Source organism: Grammomys surdaster, unplaced genomic scaffold (genome assembly GCF_004785775.1).
Source record: "Grammomys surdaster isolate TR1022 unplaced genomic scaffold, NIH_TR_1.0 222, whole genome shotgun sequence".
NCBI lineage: Eukaryota > Metazoa > Chordata > Mammalia > Rodentia > Muridae > Grammomys > Grammomys surdaster.
Window position 1 is genome coordinate 2,811,285 of NW_021604667.1, and position 20,557 is coordinate 2,831,841.

The window sequence follows — 20,557 nt, forward strand, 5'->3', positions numbered from 1 at the left end:
AGAGAGAGAGAGAGAGAGAGAGAGAGAGAGAGAGAGAGAGAGAAGATAGTTCTGCAGATAAAGGCACTCTGGGATCCACCTGGTGGAGGAAGAGAAGCAGCATTTGTAAATTCTTCTCGGACATTCAGAGGCATGCTGCATGTACTCTCCACCTCACCTCACTCCCAGTCAATAAATAAAAAAAAATGCTTAAATGAGTATTAGTGTTAGTGCCTGTGCTTATGTGTATGTGTACGTGTGATGTGTGCTATGTGTGCTATGTGTGCTATGTGCGATATGAGTGCTTACGTGTGCTATGACTTGAGTGTGGGGTCAGAGGACAACTTTGTGGAACCAGTTCTTCCCTTGTACCTTTCTGTGCATTCCAGGGCTTGAACTCAGGTAGGTCATCAGCTGCGCACAGCACTGTGCCTGCTCAGCCATCTTACTTTTTTCCCCAAACCCCAAAATGTTAAGAGATACACAATAATTGTGCCTGTTTATAGAGTATATTATTATCTCCTTTTAAGACAGAATCTCACTATGTATCCCAGGCTAGCTTCAAACTCCTGCCTCAGTCTCCTGAGTGCTGGGATGATCCATACAGCTCCTCACCTGACTGTTCAGAGTGCCAGACTGTGATACAGGTATACAATTAAATTGGGGTAGTAAGGTTATCTGCCACTATCTAACCCCCCTCCCCTCAAGGATTTCTGAAAGCCAAGATTGATAGACCACTGTAGGATTTCATACCCTTAAATATTGTTCTTGGCTGTAGATAAGTTCTCCCAGACCTGAAGGCTCCCATGACCTAGCCCTGGATGTTTCCCCAGACTCTCACCCCTCTTCATTACTTTCTCTGGCATTCCCCCATACATCCCTTTTCTGCTATCCTGATTCACTGAGTGACTTTCAGTTCCCTAAAGTCTCCTAACCTTCCCTTAACTGGACTTCTCACAGTCTGTTTCCTCTGTCCAAACAGGAGCTGGCTGTGCTTGGTCTTCAACCTCCTCTGACCCTACAGATGAGGAGCTATGAAACTATGGTCTGTCTGTGCCAGTTCAGATGAGCCTCTGCTTTGTCATCTGTGGTGATTTTGGAAAGAGAAAATAGGAGTAGGGGGTGGCTGATCTTGAATCTAGATATACCAGCTTTCTGATTCAATTACACAGTTGTTTTGTGGTGGGTTATTTGCCTTCCTTTCTCATGTCTAAGCCCTCTGAAAAACCCCATAGAAAGATACTTTCTTTTCCCTCCCCTCCTGTTCTCTCCCCTCCTTTCAATCTGTAACCCAGACTGGTCCTAAGTTTAGGATTCTCCTGCTTTAGCCTCCAGGATACTGAGATTATACCGTGCCTGGATAGGATCCTTGTTTCTAAAAAAAAAAAAAAAAAAAAAAACCAATATTAAGTGTACAGTTAGAGTCACAAATGTGGTCTCCAGACTCATGATTCTTAGAATTTAGGCATCAATGACAATTTTCTCACTTCAAACAGAAGAAAAAGCTAGCCAGACACAGAGGCATGGAACTGTAATCCAAGAACAGGAGAGGCAAAGACAGGAGGACTGCAGGTCAGAGGCCACTGAGATCATATAGTGAGATCTTGTGTCAAAAAAAAAAAAACTAAATTAAGAACTTGAAAGTCCCAAAGTTGCTGCAGATTGCGGTAGGCTGGACTCAGTTTCAATTTTCTTTTATATTTCCTTTCTTTGTTTTCTCTCTCCCCTTCCCTGTGTCTTTTCCTTCTTCTTTGATGGTTTTCTGGTTTTACTTGTACTTTTTTTTTTTGAGGCAGGATCTCAAATATCCCAGGTTAGCCTCAAATTCATGATGTAGCTGAGAATCCAGAGTGCTGGGATTACAGACTTGTGCCACCTGACCCAGTTTATGTGATGCTGAGGATGGAACTCAGGGCTCTGTGCATGCTAAGCAAAGATGCTATGAACCAAACTACACGTGCAGCTTATTTTATGATGTGGTGCCTCCTTGTAATTCCACAACGCTGGAGGTGGAGGCTGGAGGATCAGAAGCTTAAGGTCATCCTTGACTATACTGAGTTCAAGGCCAGACTGGGTAACACAAGACCCTGCCTCAAAGTTTCTTCCTGTCAAAAAGTAATTTTCTAATGCCCCAAATCAAGTTGTTGTGTTTACAGGGCCTTATCTTTTTTTGTGGCTCCCAGGCCCATAAAGCAGTTTCAAGTTGTCTTACTTGGGGTTTCTATTGCTACAACGAAACACCAGAACCAAAAAGCAAGTTGGAGAGGAAAGGGTTCATTGAGCTTACACTTGCACATTGCTGTTTATCATTGAAGGAAGTCAGAACAGGAACTCAAACATGGCAGGAACCTGGAGGCAGGAGCTGATGTACAAGCCATGGAGAAGTGCTAATTACTGGCTTGTTCTCCATGGCTTGCTCAGCCTGTTTTCTTACAGAACTCAGGACCACCAGCCCAGGGATAGCACCACCCACAATGGGCTGGGCCCTCTTCTATCATTCACTAATTAAGGAAATGTCTTATGGAGTCATTTTTCTCAATTAAGGTTTCCTCCTCTCAGATAACTGTAGTTTGTGTGTTAAGTTGACGTAAGACCAGCCAGCACAGTAATTCTAGATTCAAGGCCCGAGTCTCCCGAAACAGGCTACTTTTGGTCCCTGTCTTTTGGGACACGTAATCAAGTCAGTTGCCATCTGAACAGCAAAGTATTTTGAGGTCAACCAGGGGACAAGAAACTGAAGCCACAGAGAGAAGTCTAGGAGGATCAGAGGCCATGTAAAGAAACAAACAAACAAAAAGGCTATGAAAATCCAGCCCACTACATGTGTGCGAAGAAACCACCATAGAAGTGGATCGATCCTGCAGGCTGGGTAGCCCCACTGTCCCCAAACCAAAACACGCAGCCAAGGTCAACCTGAGTTTTTTGCCCACCAAAAAAAAAAAAAAAAGAAAAGAAAAGAAAAGAAAAATATGACAAAAAACTCCTTTGTTCTGGGTTGTTGTGGTTTGGGATAGTTTGTCACACAGAGGTAGACAAATACAGCATAACTTCTTCCTTGAGCAGTACAAGGCAGCAGATAGAGAGCAGGAACAGACATTATCTCTAGCAGTCTTCAAAATGCAAGCAAACCGCTAACTCTTCAAGCACAAAGGGTTTGTTTGTATAAAGCCCTTACAGCCTGAGAGTTCTAAATTAAATTTGAACGATACAGATATAAATATTACAAACATGTACAAATATCACTCTGGAAGTTAAACTATGTAACTACATACTAGGGACATAATCTGTTTCAGAGTCTGCCAATCTACCACCCCCACACTGTAAAATTTAAAATATGTGGCGTTTAGCTGACTCAAATCTGTAATCCCAGCATAGAGGAAAGAAAATTGCTAAGTTCTAGGCCAACATGGAGTAGATTTTGAATTTCATCTAGTCTGTGCTGTGGAGGGAGACCTTTCTGATTGATGATAATAGTGATGGTGGTGGTGGTGGTGATGATGGCATATCCATTCCAGATAGTTCCCTTGGCCTCTGTATTCCCTATCATGGTACTTAAAATATCATAAATATTTATGGACTAATCTCCTTAAGCAAGTCTGTGTTTTCCTTTTTTTGTTGTTATTTTGGTTTTGGTTTTGATTTGATTTGGTTTCTGAGACAAGGGCTTATGTAGCTCAGGTTGGCCTTGAGCTAAGTGTATAGTCAAGAATGGCCTTGAAGCCAGGCAGTGGTGGCACATGCCTTTAATCCCAGCACTTGCGAGGCAGAGGCAGGCGGATTTCTGAGTTTGAGGCCAGCCTGGTCTACAGAGTGAGTTCCAGGACAGCCAGGGCTACACAGAGAAACCCTGTCTCAAAATATGCCCCCCAAAATGGCCTTGAATTCCTGATCCTCTTGCCTCTATTGCCCTGATTCTAGACTTACAGGCATATATGCTAACCCATACATGTCTATGCTTTTCAGCTGCAAAATTAACTTAGTGGAGCACAATGTACATTTTATCAATGAAATAGAAACACAATGCATGACATTGTGTTAAATATTAAATAAAGTATTAAATAAAAATATAAGGAGAAGCTGGGGTGTAGAGATAGCCCATTAGTAAGAGCTCCTGATATTCAAACAAGAAGACCTGAGTTCAGATCCCAACACCTATGTAAAAAGGAGAAGCATGGATATTCATACATGTACCTGTAACTCTAGCACTGAGGAAGGCAAAGACAGGAGGATACCTGTGGTATTGGCCATCAGCCTAGCTTCAGGCTTCAGCGAGAGACTGTCTTAAGGGAATAAGACATACAATGATAGAGTAGGACACCCAACATGCTCCTGAGTTCATACATACATCACATGCTCCTGTGTGCACATGCATCACACACATGTATGTGCACAAAAACAGTAAAATTCCCTAAGAAAGTAATAAGGCTAGGTATGGTGGTATATGCCTTTTATTCCAGTACTTGGGAAGCAGAGGCAGGCAGATCTCTGTGAGTTCAAGGCCAGCCAGGGTACATAGTGAGATCATTGTCAAAAATAAACAAAACAAAACAGACAAACAAACAAACAAAACCCAAAACATTAAAGGGAGGGAGAAAATGAAGGAAAAGAATATTGTTGAAAGAAACAGCTCAGGCCGGGCGGTGGTGGCACACGCCTTTAATCCCAGCACTTGGGAGGCAGAGGCAGGTGGATTTCTGAGTTCCAGGCCAGCCTGGTCTACAGAATGAGTTCCAGGACAGCCAGGGCTACACAGAGAAACCTTGTCTCGAAAATCCAAAAAAAAAAAAAAAAAAAGAAAAGAAAAGAAAGAAAGAAAGAGCTCAAAGAAATGAAGAACACGGTTTATTATGGAGCAAATTTCAGAGTCTAGGTCTCTGGAATACACATTTAGGCTTTCCCAAGGATGTTTACAATGCCCAGTGTGGAGGCAGTTTTAGTAACAGAACAAAGAGTTATAAATTAAGGCATTTAAAAAAAATACGTTGTTGGAAACATCAGAGAGGCAGTTGCAGCAAGATGAGAGAACTCTCTGCTACAAGCCTCGGATGCTATTTGATGGCACTCTGAACTTTGGGGATGGGAGAAGCCTGCTGTGTTAATACATTCCAAAAGGTCTTTCTCTGTTAGGTCTGATACCAAGGTGGGAAAGGAAAGGCTATTTAGGAGACTAAAGCTGGCCCAAGATAGAATATAATTAAGTTCTAAACTTGCAACATTCCAACCTCTCCACATCACCGTAGCTCTAACCAATCACAGCGTCTTTCCAGGAAAGCCCATTCACAGCAAGGGAAGAAATGGAAAAAAGAAGAAAATGGACGGGGGCTGGAGAGATGGCTCAGTGGTTAAGAACACTGACTGCACTTCCAGAGGTTCTGAGTTCAAATCCCAGCAACCACATGGTGGCTCACAACCATCTGTAATGAGATCTGATGCCCTCTTCTGGTGTGTCTGAAGACAGCTACAGTGTACTCATATATAATAAATAAATAAATCTAAAAAAAAAAAAGAAAAAAAAAGAAAATGGACATTGTGGGAAGTCTTTTAAAAGATGGATGCATTTGTTTCTGGGCAGTGGTGGTGCACACCTTTAATCCCAGCACTCAGGAGACAGAGGCAGGCGGATCTCTGTGAGTTTGAGGACAGCCTGGTCTACAGCATGAGTTCCAGGACAGCCAGAGCTATACAGAGAAACCCGTTGTCTCCTGTCTCAAAAGAACAAGCGAACAAAAAACTTCATTTGTTTATTCAAATTTTCATACAACCATGTCCTCCATGCCCTTCCCCCTCCCACTGAATCTAGTCTTCCCAGGTAGAGTCTACCTCTTACTTTCACTGCTACTGTGTGTGTGTGTGTGTGTGTGTGTGTGTGTGTGTGTGTGTGTCCCACTGCATTTCAATACACTTGCTCACTTGCTTTCATAGCATGAGTGGATTATTTACTCAAGCAGGGCAATTTATCAGTAGCTACACCACTGAGGACTACGACTCCACACCACTCCAGCACTTGTTAACTGCCTAAATGCCTCAGGGAGGAGTGGGATCCTATGAACCCCTCCTGTACCCATGATGGGCCCTTCTGGTATAGATTTTGTGCAGAAGCCTATTGCTGCTGTGACAGTTATGCCATGGCCAGAAGGCAGCATTTCACAGCACTCTTCTGATGTTTTTTTCTCGACTTTCCCCACAACGTTACTTGAGCCTTAATATATTTAGGATGGAGCACTTGGTTACTTTCATCAGCTGTGTCTCTGTATTATCTGTTACAGACAGTAGCTCTCCTGACCAAGACTGAGAGCAGTGTTGGATATGGATGTACACATAAATGTTTTTATATGGATTTACACATCAATGTACACATGTGTTTGATACAATGCCCAATTAGCAAAGCAAACGTAGTTAGGTCTCCTGCTAGGGAATGGCTTGCCCAGCTATGGACTTTTTACACTATTTGCCATCAATTACCCCCATGGATCCAGCCTCAGGTTCAATCAGAAAATGACTGGTTACCACTTTGTAGGAACTTCTAAAGACCAATTACTAACATGTGTTGATTGGCCAGTCACTGATTTATTATTATGAGTCAGGAGCTCCTATAGCCCAGGCTGGCCTCAATACGTACCTGAGGATGGCTTTGAACTCCTGATCCTTCTGCCTCCATCTCCTAAGGATTATAGGTGGACACAGCCATGCTCAGGTTTTTTTCCTTAGATCTATATCTATTAAACACACATATATTAGACAGAGTCTTACTGTATGTCTTTGACTAGCCTGGAACTCACTGTGTAGACCAGGCTGGCCTCAAAATCACAGAGATCTGCCTGTCTCTGCCTCCCAAATCCTAGGATTAAAGGTGTGCACCACCACAACCCCCCCATGTATGTATCTATGTGTGTGTATGTATGTATGTATGTATGTATGAATATGTTGTTGCCATGGCTAAGGTCTCATGTAATTTAAGTTAGTCTTGAACTTACTACACAGTCCAGGGTAGCCTTGAATTTCTGATCATTCTGTGTTTGCCTCGAAAGTGCTAAGATTAGAGATGTGTACCACCATGGCCAGTTTATGCAGTGCTGAAAATGGGACCCACCACTTCATGCATACTAGGCAAGCACTTTACCAGCAGAGCTATAGCCCCAGAATCAATATGTTTTACTTATAGAAGTTGTTAAAACTGATCAAAAGAACTCAGTTTTACCTAGGAATAGTGACTACTTGAAATCCTAGCACTTGGAGGCGAAGGCAGGAAGACTAGGAGTTCAAGGCCAGCTACAGCTACCAGCTACATAGTGACAACACACACACAGTTTGGATAAGGAAGGAGGCAGAGAGAAAAGCATGAGAGACAAAGAGAGGTGTGGGCAGGGAGCAGAGCCAGAGCCAGAGCCAGAGAGGTTGGTTTCATTTAAGGTGACACCTGAGAACAAGAGATAGAGACAGTGGAAAGAGTATGGCTCAGTAGTAAAGTGCTTCCATACACAATGGTCCTGGATTCCATCCCCAACATCGAAAGAAGGAAGAGGAGGAAGAGGATAGGATGTCCATATACCTCACATCCATATTCCTCTACGATCCAAAGATTACTTTATTCTTTTTGTCTGTGTATGTATGGGATAGATGTGTGCATATGAAGTTCACATGTATGTTTGCCTTAGAGTGGGGAGGCCAGAGGCTGTGTCCTGTGTCTTTCTTAATTCTTTTCCCTTTTATTTACTGAGGCAAGGCCTCTCATTTGAGCACAAAGCTTACCAAACTGGGCTAGTCTAGCTAGCTAGGTTGCTGTGGGGATTCCATGGTTTTTTTGTTTTTGTTTTTTGTTTGTTTGTTTTTTACCTCCCATGTGCTGGAATTAGAGGCCAACCACTATACCCATCTGGCATTCATGTGACTTCAGCAAGTGACTTAGTCAGTCATCCCCCCACTTCCTAGCTATTTTACTTGTGTGCTGTGCTGAGGATTGAACCCATGCTATGGATTATATTTTAATATTATGAATTGTAACGACAACAACAAATTAATAATAGGAAAAAAAAACTTTTGTTTCAAAACAGAGTCTCACTGTGCAGCCTTGGTTCACCTGGGACTTACCATGTAGATCTGGCTGACCTCAGTCACAGGGATCCATCTGCCTCTGCCTCCTGAATTCTGGGATTAAAGGCATGGGCCACCATGCATCACAACGGTACTAAATGTTTTCACACACGCACACACGCACTGTGTTGTTTAGACTCCATTAAAATACAAGTCTCTGAGAACACCGAGAACCAGGGATCAGGCCAATGCAGAAAGGCATTACAAAGGCTCCCTCTAGAGGTAGCAGCTCCTGACGACAACTTGAGACTCATTCTGAGCCTCTGAACAGTGGCAATATTTAATTCCAGTGTCCACCTCTTTTTCATTTTGGTTTTCTGCTTTTATGGATATTTTTTGTAATGTAGCTAGGGCTGGCCTTGAACTCTTCACCCTCTTCCTTCTCCGGCCTCTGCCTCCCAAGTGCTGGAATTGCAGGCATGTGTCTCCATGTCAGGTTGAGTTTTGACTCCTCACTACTCCAAATCAAAGATGGCGTGACAGGGAAAGGCACTCGCTGCCAAGCCAGGCAATATTGCCACCACTGGTGTCTGTATGCTAGAGAAAAAATTCCTGCAGGTTTCCTCTGACCTCCACTTGTGTATCCTGGCGTATCACATATTACATACGCGCGCGCGCACACACACGCACACACACACACACCATGAAATAAAAAAAATAAATGTAACAAAAATTCTTAGAGGACATGCTTTCTTTTTTTTTTTTTTTTTTTTTGGTTTTTCGAGACAGGGTTTCTCTTTATAGCCCGAGCTGTCCTGGAACTCACTCTGTAGACCAGGCTGGCCTCGAACTCAGAAATCCGCCTGCCTCTGTCTCCCAAGTGCTGGGATTAAAGGCATGAGCCACCACCGCCCGGCTGAGGGCATGCTTTCTTTAAATACCACAATCTATAAACCAATTCGTATCAGAATTTATTCCATTTTTATTGTATATGGCATCTTTCCCACATGTCACCCACATCCTTTGGGGTCTCTGAAATACCCAGACTTAAAACAAATGTCAACATAAAGGACTGTAGAAAGCAGGAAAAGAACTAAAGCAAACCGCCAATGACAAGAGGACCAGAGAGGGAAGGCATCTCTCCAGGCAATGCATGGCCAGCACACAAGTCTCTTGTAGCAGATGCCCTTGCCCAGGAGTGCTCAGCCCAAGCCAGCCTATTTACAGACAAGATCAGATAGGCCTGGTCCTTCAGCCATAGTCATTGGCTCTTTGCCCAACTTAAGATGAGACTCAACTTGGGCCAATGGGGTTCTTCCCTCTCAAAATCTTGCTGTTGGGATTTAATGATTTCAGTCCATTTCTGCTTCTCACGTGACCCGGAGCTAGAGAGGATTTCATGATTGGTTTTACGCTAGGAGAAGTAGAGGAAGTACATCTGCCAGGAGGAATAACAGTGAAGCAGCCATGCAGAAAGAATCATTAAAGATTTTTTTAATTTTTACTTATGTGCATGGCCACCTGCTGAAGTCAGAAGATAGTGTAAGATCTACTGGAGCTGGAGTTACAGATAGTCGTGAGCCACCTGAAGTGGGTGCAGGGAACTGAACTTGGGTCCTCTAAACCATGAGCCATCTCTTCGAGCCCCTTTTAGAAGTTTCTAGCAGTGTATATTAATTATACATAATAATGGATATCATTCTGGCATTTTCCTATGTGTGTATAATGTATTTTGATCATACTCTCATTACCCTCTTGTTCTTCTAGCTCATGCTGACCCCCTTCCTCTTTGACATGTCTTTTTGTTAGTTTTTTTTTCATTGATGACCCAATGAGTTTAATTAGTGTTCCTTACAGGGTCACTGGGCAAGGCCAGTGCTACACCACTGAAGAAAATGTCTCCTTCTCCCACCAAACTTTTACTAATTGATCTTCAGGGAGTGGCCGGGTGAGCTCCTCCCATTGTGTGATGGAATGTTGATGGGCTGTATCTTGCGCTAGTCTGATGTTAGCGAGCAATCACAGCTACTTCCAATTTGAGTCCAATGAGCAGAGCGTGGTCAGCCCTGTCTTTAATTCCAGCACTCAAGAGACAAAGGCAGGAGAATCTCTGTGAGTTCAAGGCCAACCTGGTCTACACATCAAGCTCTAGGACAATAGGACCATATAGAGAGATCTTCTCTCAAAACAAAAACAAGAGTACAATGGCCATGTCATGCCTCAAAGACATCTACAACATTTCATCCTTTCCTCGGGCTTCTACATCTCCCTCCCTCCATCTATCTTTAATAAAATGAGTAAAGGTTTTAAGAAGTTACAACATAAGGCCTTGGCTGACCTAAAACTTGCTCTATAGACCAGGCTGGTCTTAAACTCAGAGATCTGCCTGCTTCTGCCTCCTGAGTGCTGCAACTTAAAGGAGTGTGCTACCATGTCTGGTGACTGCATTCTACCTCTGAAAGTTACCTTAAATATCCTGTGTTGGTGTATATTTTTCTCAGCCTACTTTAATAAGGGTTCAACCTCCCCTCTAGCCCACCACCCACCAGAGGTAGTAGAAAAAGAAAGGTATTGGGGTACGGGAGAAGTGGACCCGTTTAGAAATAGTTCTTTGGGGCGATTCCAATCTTCATTGTTCTCAGTCCAGTCCACTAACAAACACCACACAGGAAATCAGCAAAGGCAGTTCAATTCAGAAGAAACTGTGTGTCTTGCTAGCCAGCCTAGTTCTCAGAATCGGCAAGAAGCCACAAGAAGTTCTTTGGTGAGTTTCTGTCTGTGAAATCACAAGTGAAGCTCAACGACACAATGTAAGGTTAACCAGGATGTGCCTGTCCTCAGCAAAGACTAGCAAAGTGGAGCAAGGCGAAGCAATGCTCAAACTCCCACTGTCTGTGGAGTCATATTTATATCATCATGCATCTTTTCACCTGTTTGCCATAGTAAAACATCTGTTCACCTACGTGCCCAGGCAAAACATCATTTGACGTAACTCACTTTCCAAAGAAACTAGAAGTTTCCACTTCAATCCTGTTCTTTATTTTTTTTTTTTCAGACAGTGTCAGGGATACTATGCTGGATGACCTTGAATTTCTGATCTTCTTGCCCAGTGCTGGGATTATAGGCCTGTGCACTGTATCCCATTTTGCTTTCTGCAGTGCAAGGGGTTGATCTCAGGGACATGTTAGGAGAGCAATCTATAAACTGAGCCGAATCCCCAACCTTTAGCATTTTTTAAATAAGGGTCTGGAGAGAAGAATCCGTCTAAGAACACTTTCAGGCCAGGCACAGTGGCACATGCCTTTAATGCCAGCACTTGGGAGGCAGGGGCAAGCATATTTCTTTATGTTCAAAGGCAGCCTGGTCCACACTGTAAATCCTACTACAGCCAAGGCTATGTAGAGACCCTGGCTCAAAAAAAAAAAGAATAAAAATAATGTTTGTTCCTTCTCCAGAGGACCCGTTTGTTTCTCAGCATCTGATTAGTCCGCTTACAAACTTCAGGTACATGGGATCTCACACACACACAAAAAAAAGTTTTTTAAAATTAAAAAATAAATGAATGACTGCTCATCATCAAAAATTTAATTTGCTCCCTTGTAATAAAATACAATGACATCATGTCTATATAGCCTAGGAAATATAAAAGTAAAGACAGGGCCATATATAATGAAATGTATATGCTTGTTGAGCAAAAGTATGTTCAATAATGTTCACAGCTACACAATTCATAAAGACTCCAACTAGGCACGGTGGTGCTGCATTCTGTTGCTAGGGAGGCTGACTCACAGCTTCTTCTACTTGTTGCTGCTATGTGAGAACAAACAGCAGTGTGCAAGCTTGTGTCTACCCTGCAGAGTTCATTCATAATCTGGTGAAAAAGGCCGACATCACTGAATCAAACACACATGCAAGTTTACAACTGTGATGTCAACCCAGAGGCTGGTTGAAGAGGTCAGCTTAACTGGAGTAGGAGGAGACAGGAGTGTCAGTGAGAGACTCTCTGTGGACATATAAAGAAAGCTGCCAATTGAACAGCCTGGAGTTAGTTAGCACGCGAAGGGGAAGAGCATTCCCAGTTTCGGGAACAGCATCTGGTACTGTGAGGGGGAAGGGGGGGGGGACTCATGCATCTGAATCCAACTTAGCAAACAGGGCATTGGAGGCATGTCCTGCTTGTTATGAGTTAGTTCAAGGAGTGAGCTTTGCCCCAGAGCACTGTGAAGGAAGAGGTAGGGGATGGTGTGCTGAGAGTTGAGCCTGGCAGAGCTCACTCTGGCTGGCAGAGCAGTGCTATGGGACCAGCCTTTCTGTAGCACGTTTAAAAGCTATCCACTGTTAATGGCACCTCCCCTCCTAGTTACAATCAGAACTGTCACCAGACAATGTCAAATATCCCCGGGGACAAGATCACCCCTCCTGGGCTAACTGCCAGACTGCCTTTGTTTGACTAGTTTTCTTGGTTGATGCCTTTATCTCCCTTTACCCAAACACACGGAGCCATGCAGTCTTGATTGACTGTGGTGCCCTTGCAGATCACACTTAGGGCTGGCTCTTTGCTCACTCACTAAAGCTTTGTGTAGCTAGGGGTTTGATGTTTTTTAGAGAACCACTCCTGAAGAGAACGTCATAGGAGTAATACTCCACCCAGTATCTCCAAAATTTACAAAATGTATTCCCTATTTAACAGGGCTATTATTGTAAACCCTGCTAACAGCTACCTAGTATGATCCAAGCACTTAAAAAGTGCGTAGTTATAAACCGGACATGGTGGCACATACCTGTATTCCCAGCACTTGGAAGGTGAAGGCAGGAAGATCAGGAGTTCAAGGCCACCCTGGGACACATGAAACTGTCTCAATAAAACAACCGCCATTAGCAAGAATAAACTTTTGTTCTCATCTGTCAAATGGGAGAGTTATCTGTTAGAATTGGCCTTATGAGGGACTGGAGAGATGGCTCAGCAGTTAAAGACTTCATTCTGCTCTTGCAGAGGATGAGATTTCTGCTCCCAGCTCTGGCCAGCAGCCCACAAGCACCTGTAACTCCAGCAACAGAGGATCCAACAACGTCTTCTGCTATCCTCAGGCATCAGACACATGCATATACATAATTAAAAATAAACGTAGGGGCTGGAGTGACTCAGTGGTTAACAGTACTTGGTACTCTTACAGAGAATCTATCTAGGTTCAATTCTCAGGACCCACATCAGACAGCTCACACCAACTTTTCACTCCAGTACCAGGGTATCTGGCGCTCCCTTTGCACCAGGCCATTGCATGTAGTACACATACATACATGGACAGACACATACACATAAAAGAATCATTTAAATTTTAAAGAATTGGTCCTTTATATAGATTTGAAGAATTTTAACCAACTTGTTTATTCTGTATCCCAGGCTGGCCTTGAACTTCTGATTATCCTGCTTTATGCAGTGCTTCCAACTGAGCATATCCTACTTTGAAGCTCAGAGTGATGTGAACCTCACTTTATAGCCCAGGCTGGCACTGAGCTGCTGGCAATCCAGCCTCTTGAGGATTAGGGCTGCAGGTGTGACTCATCACACCCAGGGGACTTTATTATCTTGCAGCAAATTGGCACAACTGTTTCAGAGATGGAGCTGGAATCCAACAACACTCAAGGTTTCTTTTTCCTCATCTCACCCTGCCTCCTTTGTAAGGCAACTTTCTGGGGTTAGAACCCTGGAATGGGAAACGTGGCAGCATCTTCAGCTTTCTTGAGTTGGCTCTGGCTTCCTTCTCCCTACTCTCCTGGGTTGCTATACCTTATTCAACATGTTGCATACTGCTAGGGTAGGGAATTAATCCCACAAGTTTTTATTCTGCCCACATCCTAAAAATTCTTCAGCACTCAGAAAGCAGAGGCAGGTCTTTATGAGCTACAGAGTTCCAGGAACTCTATGAGTTCCAGGCCAGTTACTGTTTCAGTCAGACCGTTTAAAAGGACACTTCCTCCCGCAGTGGGGGCTGCAGACTGTCCACTGAGGCTTCCAGCTGATTTCAAATCCAGTTAACTCTCAACCACCCCTCTGCTGCTGCCTTCTCCAGTAGGCCAAAGGATCTCATGCCACCACATCATCTTCCATTTCTGTCATCCATTCAAGGTCCCAAGAGAAAGTTGATACACCTTTAGTGTCATCTTGGCCTTGTCACTTAACCTCTCAGGTTCAGATGATGTCTCGACTTCCTCTTTAAATGAAAAACATGTACTTTTTTTTTTGAGACAGAATCTATGTACCCCTGACTGTCCTAGAAATTAGGCTGGCTTTAAAGTCACTGATGTATACACCAGACCCTGCCTCTAAAATGCTGGGATAAAAGGAGTGTGTGATCACACAACTGGCTATAAATGCTTATCTTTAAATTCTGTGTGTGTGTGTGTAATTTGTAGGTACCTTGAGAGGCCAGAGGCATTAGATTACTTGGCCTGTTCACAAGTGGTTATGAGCTACCTGATGTGGGGTCTAGGAACCAAACAAACTCTGGTCCTTAAAAGTGGCATTAAGCACTGAGCCATCTCTCCAGGCCTGAAAATGTAAGTAAACCAGAATGCTTAAAAATTTGTCATGTTGCTGGGCAGTGGTGGCACACGCCTTTAATCCCAGCACTTGGGAGGCAGAGGCAGGCAGATTTCTGAGTTCGAGGCTAGCCTGGTCTACAGCGTGAGTTCCAGGACAGCCAGGGCTACACAGAGAAACCGTCTTGAAAAACCAAAAAAAAAAAAAAGTCATGTTAATTCTGTTAAGACTGCTTTGAATTTAAAGTAACTGCCATCCATGGTGACAACTCCAGTGATTAGTCTTGCTGTGCTGGGGAGAGAACACAAGACCTCACACGTGCTAGTGTTCTATGTAACCACATGGCTGGCCCCATGTCTTGGTAAGAGAGAAAAAGTTAAACTAGGGGCTCAGAGGTAAAGGAGGATGTTGTCCAAAGTTGAATTCCCTGGTTTCTAGAGAATAGGAGTCCTCACTCCTGCAAGCTGTTTGGATATCCACATGATACTTACCTTCAAATAAATGTAAATTTAAAATTTCATAAATATGCAGAAACCTGGGCTCAGCATGACAAACAAGCCTTTAATCTCAGCACTTGGGAGACTGCAAAAGATAAAAGGCTTTGTGGATGTGGCAGTGCACACCTGTAATCCCAAAACCAGCCTGAACTATATCATCAGGATACTTTAGAAAAATCTCTCTACTGGAGGCTGTGGACTGGATTGCCAATTCCTAGTTCCCATGATTCCAACTACCAAGCATTAAAATCAGCCTATCTCAGGCTATCAGGGTCTGGAAGAGATGGCTGAGCAGTTGAGTACTATTCTTACAAGGACCTGGTTTCAACTCCCTTCACCCACTGTCCACACTCATAAAGAGCCTATAGATAGGCCTGGCCCACTATAAAAGGGGCTGCTTGCCTCCTCCTCTCTAGGTCTCTTGCACTCTTGATCCCTGTCTTCTTGTCCCTTCCCCCTCTCCATGTGATCATGGCCGGCCTCTACTACCCTCTTAACTCCCCTCCCCATGCCCTGAATAAACTCTATCCTATACTTAAATAAGAGCCTATAGAACAGTGGTTCACCACCTTCCTAATGCTGTGACCCTAATACAGTTCCTTATTTTGTGGTGGTCTCCACCCTTAAAAATTTCACTGCTACTTCATAGTTTTGCTGTTATGATTTATAACATTTCCCAATGGCCTTAGGCGACCCTTGTTAAATAGGTTCAACCCCCAGGTTGAGAACCACTGCTAGAGGGGCTAGGGATGCAGTTAGTTGCTAAGAGTGTTGGCTTACATGAGCCCCTGGACTCAGTTTATAACATACAAGGGATTAAGACAAGCAACTATGCAAATGTGTTGGGGCTTTTATTGAGAGGGCTGTTGGGAAACCCTGCCATAAAAACCTGGAACACATGTAAAAACAATTCCAGTTGTTCTGACCTTTACTAACACTATGTGGACACAATCTTCCAAGTTTAAAACAACAAAAAACCTTTGTAAGCTATGAGCATTAGGACCCAAAACCAAGACTTCTGCAAGAACACCAAGAACTCTTAACTTCTGAGCAATCTCTAGCTCCTAGGAAACAATACTTTACCCTACAGAAGCCTTATAGGTCTTATAGGTGACAGAAAAATTCAATACTTTATAAACCAGAACAGCAGTCTTAAAGGTTCTAAATTTTATTTCTGGACAGACATCTAATTTAAACACAAGCAAGTCTCCAGGTTAAAAATGTTGAAATCCATCTGGTAGGGCTGACCGATGACCATAGTTCAGTATAAACCCTCAGTCTTGTCACTGTGTAAATCCTTACAGACCCAGCTTCGTTCTCCTCCAGTGTCTTCTCTTAGAGTTGTACCTGTACAGAGGGAAGTCACCAGTTACAAAGTGGGTTGGTCACAATATAACTGCTCCTTTAGCACAGACTATCTTTCAGAGGAACAGGACAATTTAAAGGACTTGCTGGAGCATAAGAAAAGGATTTGCAGGCTGTAAGTTCCAGCCAACCAGCATACACACACAGTAAGACTATCTCTAAAATAAAGAATTCTTACACATGTGCAGGACCCTGGGTTTAGTCATCCATTTCAGGGCTGTACGAGCTGGGACAACCTAGCTTAAAACAACACATGCCGATGCCTGGGAATTACAAGTGGTGCCAAACTAGAACTCACAGTAAGGCAGGAGAAAGCAACTCCAAATTGCAGAGCTAAGCCAATCAGTCTCGGGAACTGTCCATGTCGAGGTGTCATGATTTTTACCCCAAGAAAAGGCAAAAATCCACATCAATCAACATGGTTTTTCTGTCAGCAGGATAATGGCAGTACTCCCACAAAATGAAGCACTGTAATTGCTACCTGCTTTTGAATTTAAGTTTTCAAGTTGGAAGAGTAAAGGTTGGGGTTAGTCCGGTGACAGAGCACTTGCTTAGTGGGTAGGAGGCCCTGGCTCAAACCCTAGGCCCCATGAGAGCCAAAAAATAGGCAAACCTGTGGGTTAGGGGATATAATCCCCTCATAATCTAAATATTAACTTTCAGTCCCCAGGCTTGTTAGATATGGTCCTAGGAAAAGTGAAGTCTATTATAATATTTATAATATTAAATAATATTTATAAAGGTGGCACATACCTGTAACCTCAGCACTTGGGAAGTGGGAGTAGATTAGCCAGCCTGGGCTAAACAAAACTAAGCATATAAAATCTGTTGCACTTAAAAGTCTCTAAATGAATGTATATATAATAAAAAGGGCAGCACCTGCCATACCAGGAGACAGAAGATACCAATTAACTCAAATGTAAGGCCAGAGTGGGTTGCTGATTACCAAGCTTAATGCCTAAATTAACTATCCCACAAACTGTCCTCTGACCACACGTGGGCACGTAGCCCCCACAATTTCTCCCTCTCTCAAAGGCTTCAGACAGAAAGAACTCAGACATTTCCCTTGCCAGTGGGAGGGCCTGGGTTCAATACCTACCACTCCTCAAGGGCCCAGCTGGTCCTGAGTTCTAAAACTAATTCAACTTTGGCTACAGGAAAGAACAATCTCCTGCCAGGATGGTCAAATCTCCTTAAGTATTCACAGGGAAATTAGGAAGTGAAAAAGGTCTGCCTCATGGTCTACCTGTGACCACACAGAACCCAATGAAACATTTCTAAAAGGTTTGTGGAGGGATTTCAGGGGCTAAGGTAAAGCCACTACGGAGGAGCCTCATGACCGGAGTTAGACCCCCCAGGACCCAACTGGTGAATGGGGACCACCCCGAGTTGACCTCAACCACGTGCACCCACACACACACAAAGGCAAAACAAAAAGAGTTGCACAGCACAGAGAGGCTGACTTGGGGGGCATGTACTTTGCAACTGTGTATCTACAGACCCAAAGTTGAGTAAAACATTAACGAAATCCAAGCAGGACAACAGAAGTCTTACCTGATTTTGTTACCAGTTTTCATCCGGATCCACTGAGGAATTGGACGATTTTGCTTTTGTTTCTTGGCCAGGAATCGCTTGATTCTGAAAGTCTTGTGAGAAGACTACGAGGAGATGGAACCAGTTCAGTTGAGCCTATTCTTTGGATTCAGTCTCAAATTCCCAAAACTAACAACAGGCCCATAAAACATACAACCAGGAAAATCTCCCCAACCGCGAACCACGAAGTCCTTTTATCCTCACCGTTTCTCTAGTGGAATACAGTTGATGGCTTAAACATGTCTCAGATAATTACAGTGCCAGGTTTTTAAGCCTATGTCCTGTCTGACCTACAAACTGCTGTGCTCCAGGTGATCAAATATGGAATAGCTACAGTAGGAGAGGAAACTGATTTACTAGAACGAGGATGGCTTTAGATCAAATCCTGGACAATCAGTTTTAAGTCAATGACTCTAGTTACTGTACTTTGTAAAACAGTTGTATCTACCTTCAAGTGACATTGCTGGGTATGGAACCCTTGACATCAGTAGGCAAACACCACTACATAAAAAAGGCAATGACTGATGCGCTGTTAGCAGACGCTTCCAAGGAGTGATGAGCTAACTTCTGAAGGGATCTCAAAGTTCTGTTAACCCTTACTGTGGACATCTCCCTGTGCAAGTAGCGCTTCATGCTCTTCACAGGGACAATCTAAGAGTGGACTGACTCCCTTTCTGCCCCAAACCCTGCAGAGCACCATCAGCTCCAGGATATGTGAAACAAGAATATTTTACAGCCCTTGCCAGGCTGCAAGAAGAGCAGCCTAATCCTGCAGGGGCAAATGGACTTGCTAATTTCATGCAGCGCCCGCGATCAGATAGGTGGCCTAGCTCCCAAAACCACTAAAACCCTGAAAATGCACCCAGCTCTCAATGCTGAGCACGTCCACCACAAAGGCACAGCGGCCTCTGGCCTCAGGAGAGCCGCCTAGGAACGGATGGCGGCCGATTGTCTTACCATGGCGAGAAGCCGAATCAGGCGCAGTGCGCACGATGGCGGGGGTAAAGGAGAAGAGAAAGGCCAGGCCGGAAGAACGCGATTAGAAGACGCTGCTAGAGGCGGAGCTTAGGGGATTGACTCCCCCTCGTCTTCCCTAGCTCCACCCCTGCGCTCCCATGGGGCCGTGGGAACCCACACAGGTTTATAGGAAACGTAATTCCGAGGCCTCCGCTTCCATTCATGTCCCTGCAGGTGATCATCAGAGTCCTGGGGGGCACAGTCTTTGTGGCCATGGTAAGTGACCTTCAGAAGTAATCAAGTAAAAGCCCTTAGCAAAACCCGGGAAATGGCGTAGGCGGGACCAGCTCTGAGGAGGGCAGGAAAAGGCCTTCATCACTTCCGAGAGCTGCAACTTCCGCCCCGTCTTTGAGAGGGGCGGGGCTTAGTTTGGAGGATGCACTCTCAGAATGGGTGGGAGCTAGACCGAGCTGCAAGTTCCTTTGCCAGCACCCGTATCAGGCAGGTCACAACCCTCCAGCTCTGGGGGATAACATGTCTCTGGCTTCCAGGGGCACCCACACTCATGATTTACAGGTACACATCCCCATGTAAACACACATGGACACATAATCAAAAGTACCTACAAATATTTAATTAAAAGGGAGGCGGAGCAAGAGAGATGGCTCAGCAGTTATGAGCACTGACTGCTCTTCCAGAGGTCCTGAGTTCAATTCCCAGCAACCACATGGTGGCTCACAACCATCTGTAATGGGATCTGATGCCCTCTTCTGGTGTATCTGAACACAGCTACAGAACTCACATACATAAAATAAATAAGTAAATCTTAAGGAAAAAAAAGAAGACACCAGGCGGTGGTGGTGCACGCCTTTAATCCCAGCATTTGGGAGGTAGACGGATCTCTTGAGTTAGAGAGGTCATCCTGGTCTACACAGTGTGAGTTCCAGGACAACCAAAGCTATACAGAGAAGTCCTGTCTCCGGGTGGGGAAAAAAATCACATATACCAGGCCAGGGGAATCGTTGGTAGATAAAAGGACCAGTCATGCAATCCTGACAACTATAGTTCAAGTATCAAAAAGTGAATGAACAGGGCATGGTGGCCTACACTTTTAATCTTAGTACTTGGAACAGAGGGAGGAGTATCTTTGAGTTCAAGGCCAGCCTAGTCTATATATTGAGCTTCTGGACAGCCAGGACTATTACATATAGACCCTGTCTCAAAAAAAATAAAACTAAAGATGCACTCATGTGTGTCTGCAACCCTAACATTCCTAGAGCACAAGAAGAAGTAGAGACAGGAGAGAAACTCCTAGAAGATTGAGGGCCAGCTAGCCTGGAATACTTAACACAGCAACAGAAACAAGGGAAACCCTGCTTCAAAAAGGTGGAAGGTAAGAACCAATTCCCTTTGGAATTGTAAAGAAAATTGGAATTGTGTAAATAAAACAGAAAGTCAGGTATAGTTGTGTACCCCTATGAGGCAGAGGCAGGAGGATCATAAATTGTGCGCCAGCCTAGGTTATACCTTACCTCAAAAAAGTAAAATATACAAAGAGCACAGTAAATAACAAGAAGCTGAAAACTAAAGATAA

General features: G+C 43.9%; 1 long non-coding RNA gene and 1 other non-coding gene across 2 annotated transcripts; both read right to left on the reverse strand.

Annotated features, from left to right (window-relative positions):
• Positions 1-16,200: 16,200 nt before the first annotated feature.
• LOC114625801 lies at positions 16,201-19,077 on the reverse strand. Its single transcript, XR_003712136.1, has 3 exons — positions 18,964-19,077; positions 17,968-18,071; positions 16,201-16,395 (listed from the first exon to the last, which is right to left on the reverse strand). It is a non-coding gene; the product is annotated as an uncharacterized LOC114625801 (long non-coding RNA).
• LOC114625820 lies at positions 16,767-16,901 on the reverse strand. Its single transcript, XR_003712139.1, has one exon. It is a non-coding gene; the product is annotated as a small nucleolar RNA SNORA69 (small nucleolar RNA).
• Positions 19,078-20,557: the final 1,480 nt, after the last annotated feature.